The sequence below is a fragment of the Orycteropus afer genome, unplaced genomic scaffold (genome assembly GCF_000298275.1).
Source record: "Orycteropus afer afer isolate SDZICR_OR568_19922 unplaced genomic scaffold, OryAfe1.0 scaffold00280, whole genome shotgun sequence".
NCBI lineage: Eukaryota > Metazoa > Chordata > Mammalia > Tubulidentata > Orycteropodidae > Orycteropus > Orycteropus afer.
In genome coordinates this window covers 4,096,076-4,107,570 of record NW_006921867.1, presented here as the reverse complement: position 1 = coordinate 4,107,570, position 11,495 = coordinate 4,096,076, and positions in this window count along the sequence as shown.

The window sequence follows — 11,495 nt, the reverse complement described above, 5'->3', positions numbered from 1 at the left end:
GTTGTTGTTATGTGCCGTCGAGTCATCCCTGACTCATAGCGACCCCTCCTTGGGTTTCCGAGGCAGTATCACTATGGAAGTAGGATTGCCCAACCTTCCATCCAAGGAGTGGCTGATGGGTTTGAACCGCCAGCCATCTGGTGAGCAGTCAAGTGCCTTAGCCACTATGCTACCAGAGTTTTACCTAAAAACCTCATAGAACCCTTCAATATTGCATCTTGAAGACTGACTTTTTTCTTCAGTTCTTTCAATTTGAGAAATGTCAAGCATATTCTTCCCTTTTGGTTTTCTAACTCCACATCTTTGCAGATTTAATTATAAAACTTTAATTTGTCTTCTTGAACTGCCTTTTGAAACATTCTGTTCAGCTCCTTTATTTCATCATTCCTTCCATTCATGTTAGTTATTCTCTATTCAAAAGAAAGGTTCAGAGTCTCTTCTGACATCTACTTTGGTCCTGTCTTCCTTTCCTATCTTTTCAATTAACTTTTGCTTTCTTCATGTATGATGTTCTTGATGTCATCCCACGACTTGTCTGGTCTTCAGTCATTAGTGTTCCATGCATCAAATCTATTCTTAATATGGTCCCTAAATTCAGGTGGGATATACTCAAGGTTTTATTCTGACTTTCTTGACTTGGTTCTACTTTCTTCAATTTCAACTTGAATTTGCATATGAGTAATTGAAGGTCTTTTCCACAGTCAGTTCCTATTCTTGTTTTGACTGATGATATTGAGCTTCTCCATCACCTCTTTCCACAGATGTAGTTGATCTGATTCCTGTATATTCCATCTGGTGAGGTCCAGGTGCATAGCTGCTATTTATATTGTTGAAAAAATGTATTTGCTATCATTTCCAGCATCATTTGTATCACCAAGACCACATTCTCCAATTACCAAAGATTCTTCTTTATTTTCAACTTTCACATTCCAATCACCAGTAATAAATCAATACATCTTGATTGCATTTTTGGTGAATTTCAGACCGCAGAAGTTAGTAAAAATCTTGTTTCTTTGTATTTGTAGTTGGTGCATAAATTCGAGTAACAGTAGTATTAACTAGTCTTCCTTGTAAGCTTATGGATATTATCCTGTCACTGACATCAATGTACTTCAGGACAGATCTTGAAACATTCTTTGGGACAACACAATTCCTCTTCAATTTGTCATACCTGGCATAGTAGACCATATAATTCAAAATGGCCAAAACCAGTCCATTTCAGCTCACTAATGCCTAGGATATCAATCGTTATGTGTTCCACTTCATTTTTGACAGTTTCCAATTTTTCTAGATTTATAGTTCATAATTTCATGCTCCAATTATTAATAGATGTTTGCAGCTATTTCTTCCCATATTGAGTTGTGCCCTATATCAGCATGTGGAGGTCCCAAAAGGTTCACTCCATTCATGTCATTAAAGTTGACTCTACTTTGAGGAGGCAGCTCTTCTTCCCCAGTCATATTTTGAGTGCCTTCTGACCTGAGGGGCTCATCTTCCAGCACTGTGTCTGTCAGACAATGTTTTAGGGCTATTCATACAGTTTTCCAGTAATATATCAGACAGTGTTTACTTGTTTTCACTGGCCAATTTTTTTCAGAAGTGGATGGTCCCTTCTTTCTTCCCAGTCTGTCTTAGTCTAGAAGCTCCACTGAAACCTGTCCACCATGGGCTACCCTGCTGGTATTTGAAATACTGGTGGCATAGCCTCCAGCTTCACAGACACATGCAAACCACCACAGTATGACAAACTGACAGATGAGTGGTGGTGGTAACCTTCTAGGTAGGGATATTATAGGTTTTTTCAGTTGATCAACATTTATTCAGTATTTGATAGTATGATACTCTCCCAGGTGCCATAATTTGAGTAGTATTTTTGCAGTGGTTAGGGGGAAATAGAGGAGGTACCAAGATTCACCTGCGAAAGAGAATAATATACGCAGAGATTGTCCCATGCTGGGATTTTGTACCTGTTTACTACAGACAAAACATGGCTGATACTACTTAATCCCCCCAAATTCAGCCAGAGTTAGATGATAGCTTTAAATCCATTCCTGTGCTACCTCCAGAAGTTTTCAGGCAAACTCTTAGAGTGAGGTGCCCATTTGTCCAACTAAAGTTTCCACTCAATCTAGAGTAGAATTTAACCTACAGCTCTAAAGTTATAGTCTCTTTAATCCCAAGTGTCTCCTCTTTAAAACCTTCTTTCCTTGACATCTTTAATAAAATATTCCCTAATCATTTGGAAAAGCTTAAGCAACACTGATACAACAAACAAAAATTATTCACTACTCTTGAGTGTCAACTCTCCATATAAAGATCCAGTTTAGATGGCAAATATCTGCATGAATCTATAAACACATCAAAAAGGCAATATACATTATTAATAATTTGAATATTTGCCATATAAATTAATGACAAGAAAGCATGTATTTTCAATATTGACTAAAGATACTTTTTCTTTTTTTGCAGCAGAAGTTGATTATATTCCAGAAATGGAAGAATTGTTTCCTTAATAGGAGCAAATTAAAATGCAGAGAAACTGTGGATTTGGGAGTCTGTTTTTTAAGATGAATAATCGTCTTTGGCAATAGGATTCAAATGGCACAACAGAAAGAATTGAATTCATATCAAATAATCTTTGAATTCTTGATCCAAACTCTATTCTTGAATATGTATATTTATTTATCATAACTTTGAGAATGTGCATTTAAATCTCATTTATGCACACGTTCATAGTTTATAATTTATAAATGGACAATTTTTGTTTCTTACTGGAATCTGAGGAACCTATTCCATAATTTTCATTAAAATAGCAATATCTTCTGCAATTTACATTAAGCTTTGTAATATTAAATATGAAGCTTTAATATGACAACACACGTGCACTCATCAATAAACATATGACGTATCTCCACTGAAGAGCAGATTGGAAATTATGGCATCATTTTACCATCTGTGCCATGCAGACTCTAGTTTTAGAACTCTTAATTGGAATAGAAAGTTTACATATGAGCATAAGAGGACACTGCACATCAAATTATTCTAATGTTATATCCAGGTTCCTTCTTAATATAAATATATTTAAGCTGTTTCATTGATTGTTAAATATATATGCATACACATTACTCAAAGTTTAATATTAACCTTCAATTAATTTGAATTTTAAATATTGGTTTATTTTGGGAAAAGAATCAAATAATTATAAAGCAAATGATACAGAACTATACAAAATCTCCTTTGATTACCAGAGATTTTGCCAAATTCCTTTTTCTTTGGCACTCTCCAATAATCGTTGACATTTGAAACTATAAAACAAAATTACAAGAGAAAGTAGAAAATGACAAATTACCCAAGGTTACCATGACAGTAAAACACATACATTTGAGAATGATTTTCAACAAGATTGAAACAAACCTAAAGAGGTAAGTAGAACAATTTATAAACCCACAAAAATGTTAGCTATTGATGGCAAAATGTAAGAGAACCAATATTTATAACTCTTCCTAGGAAAAGAGAAAGAAACAGGTCATGAAGAACACAACAGTGACAGATTGGGTCTCAGGGGAAGACCCTCCAGGGATTCCCTGGCTTTGCTCCCCCAGATAATTTGGAAAAAAAAAAATTCTGTAGAAGTGTGATGAAAGGCCTTACCAAAGCTCTTCTTACTGATTGCTGATATTAGCAATAGAGTCCCAGACCACTCAGAACTTTTTTTTTTTTTTTTTTTTGCCTGTACTACATGTTAGAATCATTAGGGAAGTCTTTAAACAATATCTGTATCCTAATCTAGGATATCTAATAGTATCCAAATGAAGCAAAATCTCTAGGCTTGGGCTTGGGCATAATTACAATTTTAGATGACCCATTACAGTAAACACATACAGTTGTCTTTCACTTTATGCGCTAACACCTGTTCCTTCTATCTTCTTAAACCCAAATAGAAAAACTAGATTCAACATTTCCTATTGTTTTCTGTATGTGCATTTTAATTAAAGAACATCACCAAGATAAAGCTTGACAGCCAGTGACCAATTCTGTTCACAGGACATATTGAGAATATGCAGAATTAATTGGCCTAAAAATACATAGAATTATAAGTGTTGTCCCATGGTGGACAGGTTTCAGTGGAGCTTCTAGACTAAGACAGACTGGGAAGAAAGAAGGGACCATCCACCTCTGAAAAAAATTGGCCAGTGAAGACAAGGAAACATTGTCTGATATATTACTGGAAAACTGTATGAATAGCCCTAAAACATTGTCTGACAGACACAGTGCTGGAAGATGAGCCCCTCAGGTCAGAAGGCACTCAAAATACGACTGGGGAAGAAGAGCTGCCTCCTCAAAGTACAGTCAACTTTAATGACATGAATGGAGTGAACCTTTTGGGACCTCCACATGCTGATAGGGCACAACTCAATATGGGAAGAAATAGCTGCAAACATAATTATATATACATATATGTATATATACATACACATACATACACACACATATGGGGGCTCTGGTAGCGTAGTACCTAAGGCATTTTACTGATAACCTGAAGGCTGGCGGTTCAAACCCACCAGCCACTCCTTGGAAGGAAGATGGGGCAATCTACTTTCATAGTGATACTGCCTCGGAAACCTGAGGAGGGGTTGCTGTGAGTCAGATATGACTCAATGACAGTGAGTTATATATATATTTCAAACCTATCTAGATATGACACAGAAGGTCTGGTGGTGTAGTGGGTAAGGCATTTGGCTGCTAATCAGGTCAGCAGTTCAAATTCACCATTTGCTCTGCGGGAGGAAGATGAGGCAATCTATTTCTATTTCTGTAAAGATTTACAGCCTTGGAAACCCAATGAGGTCCTTATGAGTTGCAATTGACTTAGCGGCAGTGGGCTTGTTATGGGTGGGAGATGGGACACATTTAGGGAGTGAGGTTTTCTCAGAAAATAAAAACCTGCCAATTATGGCAAAACACAGTGATGATTTCCTGGTGTTATAACTATTCATCCATTTTTTTCCTTGTCACTGCCTTCTCTTTCTGTCTTTTGTTTTATCTATCCAGAAAGCACTTTAAATAGACACCACACCTACTTACAATGAGTTGATTCCAATTCATATTGACCATATAGGACAGGGTAGAACTGCCCCATATGCTTTCCAAGGCTGAAAATCATTATAGAAGCCAATGCTTCATCTTTATCTGATGCTGCTGGTGAGCTCAATCCATTGAGTTTTTGGTTTGCAGCCAAATTCTTTAACCACTGCACTACCAGAACTCCTTTAAACATACACTGTGATACATAATCAGCCTCTCAATTAGAACTTGTTAAACAGCAGATTGTCAACTGCTCAGTCAAATCATATAACCAACCAGTATATTCAACTGAAATATGGATGTAAACACACTTATACTAAACAATATTCATTATTTATTTCATTCATTTAAAATGCATTGAATTGCCAGCTACCATCCTAAGTAGTAGGAATTAAAAGTCTAATAAGCAAAGGTCTCTATTCCCTACAAGCTCACAGCCTGGTAAATGAGACAGACTTGTGCACAAATAATTATATTACAGTGGGAAAGATGCTAGAATGCAACAGAGGAAGCAAAACTATTTATCTTGCTGGGTTAGACTTGGGAGTCACAAAACATTTTGCAAAACAAGTGATAAACCAAGTTGGAGTTTATGTACATGAGATAGCCTCAATCCATGGCTTGTATCAAAAAATAATTATAACTGTGTATACACCACTTCAAAAAAAGTATTATGACTGATCACAGTAGTGCATGATCCTATAAAAATTTCAAATTTATTTACAACTAATACCTTATGGCCAAACATGATCATAAATATTTGCTCTTATAGTCCTCAGAACTTGCAAATGCCTGATATAGAATGAAAACAACATAATTATCTCATAAAATAAGAATAAAATTATTTTATTGGTATAGCTTTTCACTTCAAATAGATTTATTTTAACGTTAAGAACAACTAAATTTGATTCATTAAGGGGAAATTAAGTATAATTTACAGGAATTATATCTATATTTATTAGGATATGAAGCACTTCAGCAGATACAAAAAACTTTTTACATTATTTAGGACATTACAATGGAAACATGAAATGAATGTTCTGTCCACTGGCACCAGAGATTAAGAGCTGCACTCACAATTAGTTCTCTGTTACACAAAGAAAGCCTGTTATATGCTTGGGATTCCTATGCCAACAGGCTAACAACAAATGCTGGAAGCCTGTTGTTTATAACTTCACTTCTTGGCAAGCATTTCTGTACCTCTTTCCTTTGGATTATATAAAGGGCTAGGACTGGTTTAAGCGAAAAATGTAGTGATCCTTATTTTGCAATCTGAGAGTTGTTATATTGCAATGTCTACCTATTAGCATCAAATATTAATGCTGTCTTCTTCTGTATGGCCTGAAATTCCTTAAAGTCACAAATTTGTGTTGAACAATACGACTCGGGGATTGTATTGCTCAACTAAGGAGCCCTGGTAGCACACTAGTTAAACACAGTTGCCCACCAAAAAGTCAGCTCTTCGAACTCACTAGCTGCTCTGTGGGAGAAAGATGTGGCTGTTTTCTTCTGTAAAGATTTACAACCTAGGAGACCCTATGGTGTGATTCTGTTGTATCCGATAGGGTTGCTGTGAGTTAGAATCAATTTGATGGCAACAGGTTTACTGGTATTGTTCAAATAATCATAATTAAGAGAAAATGGGCAATGCTATATGGGCAAGCAGGAAGCATTACCCATTTTTTTGTCAAAGAAAATGTTAACATGGTATCATGTACTGAGGTAAATAATGTTTACTTCATATGGACTTATACAGAAAAAGGAATTTAAAAAATAAGAAATAAAAAAGCAGCTTAAACAAGTTCCAGAGGGTTGACTCGATGTAGGCACATGTAGGTAAGTAAGGATGCAACAACATCTAGAATAAGAGTAATAAGAGAAACTTAGGAAACTGGAGTAGAATGGCATAAGACACCAATATAGGGTGGGACTCATCTCCTGGACCTCCAGAAAGATCAGAATAGGACATGGAAAAGAATAAACTGGTGGCAAAGAATCCAGGTAATTATATGGAAAAAAAGTTAAATTCCACTGTTGTGTCATCAACTGAGTGAAGAAATTATCAAATTCCCATGTCTCAGGATCAAAGTACAAAGAGGACATCATCACAATAATTATTTACACACCTAATAAATAAAGTACAAAGAGGACATTATTACAATAATTATTTACACACCTAATCACAGAGCTCCAAAATATATAACACAAACTCTAACACAATTGAAAAGAGAAATAGACATTTTTACAATTATAGTAGGAGACTTTAACACACCACTTTACATGACGGACAAAACAAATTCAGCAAGAAACTCAACAAAGATATTGTGGTTGTTGTTTTTATATGCTGTCAAGTTGGACCCAACTCATAGCAATCCCTCCTTGGGTTTCCGAGGCAGTATCACTACGGAAGTAGATTGCCCCATCTTCCTTCCGAGGACTGGCTGGTGGGTTTGAACCTCTAGCCTTCTGGTTAGCAGTCAAGTGCCTTAGGCACTATCCTACCAGAGCTCCTCAACAAAGATATAGAAGATCTAAATAACACAATCAGCCAACTTGACCTCATGGACATATGCAGAACACTCCACCCAACAAAAACAAAATACACATTCTTCTCCAGTGCACATGGGTCATTCTCCAGAATAGATTCTATTTTTGGCCACAAAGGAAGCTTCAATAAAGCCAAAAACATTGAAATAATATGAACTATCTTCTCTGATTATAATGTTGTAAAACTAGAAAACAATAACAGAAAGAACAAGGAAAAAATAAAATACATGAGAATTAAATACTACCTTTCTTAAAAACTATTGGATCACAGAATAAATTAAAAATTAAATTTTAAAATTCTTAGAATCAAATGAGAATGAAAACATAACATACCAGAATCTTTGGGACATAGCAAAAGCAGTGCTCAGAGGAGCATTTATAACAATAAATGTAATTATCAAAAAAGAAGAAAGGGCCAAATCCACTTGCTTAACCCTGCAACTTGAACACATAGAAAAGGAGCAGTGATGGAAGCCTACAGTCACCAGAAGAAAGGAAATATTAACAATCAGATCAGAAATAAATGAAATAGAAAAACAATAGAAAGAATTGACAATACTGGAAGTTGATTCTTTGAGAAGATGAATAATTTGAAAACCACTGGCCAAATGATTTAAAAATAAAAAAAAGAGAAGATGCAAATAACCAAAATAAAAAATAAGTTGGTTGACATCACAACAGAATCAAATGAGATTAAAAGGATCATAATGGAATATTATGAAAAATTGTACTCTAAAAACTTTGAAAACCTAGAGGAAATGGGAAAATTTCTAGAAACACACTACCTACCTAAACTAACACAAACAGAGGTAGACAACCTAAATAGACTCATAACAAAAGAAGACATTGCATATACCACTAAAAAAAAAAAAAAAAAAAAAACTCTCAACAAAAAAAAAATGGCCAGTTCAGCTCAGATGGTTTCACTGGAGTTCTACCAAACATTCAGAGAAGACATGACACCAATTCTACTCAAACTATTGCAGAACATAGAAAAGGAAAGGAAGGAATAATACTTAATTCATTCTGGAGAGCCAGAATAACCCTGATACAAAAGCCAGGCAAAGATATGTCAAAAAAAAAAAAAAAAAGAATATCACAGATCACTATCCCTCACAAATATACTCACTGCCATCAAGTCAATCCCAACTCATAGTGATCCCTCCTTGGGTTTCCAAGGCAGTATCTCTATGGAAGTTGATTGCCCAGTCTTCCTTCTGAGGAGTGGCTGGTAGGTTTGAACTGTCAGCCTTCTGGTTAGCAGTCAAATGCCTTAGGCATTATGCCATAGATGCAAAAATTCCCAACAAATTTCTAGCCAACAGAATTCAATATAAGACCAAAAAGTAGTACATCACAATCAGGTGGGATTAATACCAAGGATACAAGGGTGGCTCAACATCAGAAAATCAATCATTATAATTCACTACATAAATAAAACAAAGGAAAAGAATAACATGATCATGTCCATTGATGCAGAAAAGGCATTTGATATATCCAACAGCCTTTTCTGATAAAAACTCTCACCAAAATAGGAGTAGATGGGAAATTAGCCAACATAATTTACTTGGAAAGAACATTGGACAATATATTTCCGTAGAGATAATGCCTTGGAAACCCAAGGAGGGCTGCTATGAGTCAAATCGATGTGATGGCAGAGAGGTTTTTTTTTTTTTTTTTTTTTTTTTAATACAAAACCAGTATGGAGCTTTGGTGGCATTGGTGGTGAGGCATTTGACTGCTAACCAGAAGGTTGGCAGTTTGAACCTACCAGCTGCTTGCGAGAGGAAGAAGAGACAGTCTACTTCCATAAAGATTTACAGCCTTAGAAACCCAATGGTGGTTGCTATGAGTTGGAATTGACTTGATGGTAGTGGGTTTATTTTTTCTTAATACAAAACCAAGAGCTGACATTATTCTCTGTGGAGGGAGATTGAAAGCATCCTCCTTGACAACAAGAACAATATAAGAAAGTTCATTATCAGCACTCTTATTCAATAATGTACTGAAAGTCCTAGCTAGAGCAGTAAAGGCAAGAAAGAGAAATAAAGGGCAGCCAGATTGGTAAGGAAGAAGGAAATCTATTCCTATTCATAGCTGACATGATGCTATACAAAGAAAATTCCGATGATTTCACAAGAAAGTTACTGAAACTAATAGAAAGTTTCAGCAAAGTGACAGGGTGCAATTTCAACATACAAAAATCACTTGGATTCCTCTACACTAAGAGACTGGAATTTTTCTTTTTCTTCCAACAATTCAATAACATCTAAAAAGAGTCTAAGCTCTAAAAAATATAGAAAATTTCACCTCAAAAACAAAAAGATAAACAATCCAATCAAAAAATGGACAAAAGACATGAACAGACACCTCATCAAAGAAAACATTCAAATGGCTAACAACCACATGAAGAGATGCTCACGATCATTAGTCATTAAAGGAATGCAAATCAATAATACAATGAGATACCATCTCATCCCTGCAAAAATGGCACTGATCAAAAAAACAATAAATGCTTGAGAGGTTCTAGGGAGAGGGAAACTCTTATACACTGCTGGTGGGGTTGTAAAATTGTACAACCACAATGGAAAACAACATGTTGGGCTTCCTCAAAAAGCTAGAAATAGAAATGGCATATGATGCAGTAATACCACTCCTAGGCATATATTGTAGAGAAATAAGAGCAGTGATACAAATATACATGTGCACAGCCATGTTCATTGCAGCATTATTCACAATAGCAAAAAGATGCTAGCAACCTAAGTATCCATCAATACATGAATGGATAAACAAAATGCGGTACATACATACAGTGGAACACTACACAATAATAAAGAATAATGATGAGTTTGCAGAACGTCTTATAACATGAACAAATTTGGAGAGAATTATGCTGAGTGAAATAGGTTAATCACAAAAGAACAAATATTGTATGATATGACTTTTATTTAAAAAGTTAAGAATAGGTTTACACATAGAAAGTAATATTCTTTGACTGTTACCAGGGATGAGAGGAGGAAGGGAAAAAAGGACTTATTAGATAGTAGAAATAAATTAATTCTGGTGAAAGGAAACACAGTTCACAATACAGGGGAAGTCAGCACAATGTAAACAAAGTAAATGAAGACACTGAGAGGTATGCAATAATAAAGGACAATGGCGTAGTGCATAAGGCATTTGTCTGCTAACCAGAAGGCTGGCAGTTCAAAACCACCAGCCACTCCTTGGAAGGAAGATTGGGCAATCTACTTCCATAGTGATACCATCACAGAAATCCAAGGAGGGGTTGCTATGAGTTGGGATGGACTCGACAACAGTGAGTTTGGGTTTTTTGGTTACTGTAAATGGAGGAAAGATTGAAGTTATCAGAAATTACATTTCACTCAGATCCATAATTAGTGCCCAAGGAAGCAGCACTCAATCAGACAACGTATGGCACTGGGCAAATATGCTCAAAAGACCTCTTCAAAGTGTTAAAGAGCAAAGATGTCACTTTGAAGACTAAAGTGCTCCTTACCCAAGCTATAGTATTTTCAATTGCCTTATATGCATGTGAAAGCTGGATAATGAATTAGGAAGACCAAAGAAAAATTCATGCATTTGAATTGTGATGTTGGAGAAGAATACTGAAAATACCATTGACTACCAGAAGAACAAACAAATGTCTTGGAAGAAGTACAGCTGGAATGTTCCTTAGAAGGAAGAACGGCCTGACTTCATCTTACATGCTTTGGTCATGTTGTCAGAAGGGACCAGTCCCTGAAGAAGGATATCAAGATTGGTAAAGTAGAGGGTCAGTGAAAAAGGGCAAGATCCTCAATGAGATGGATCAACACAGTGGATTTGATGATGGGGTCAAGCAT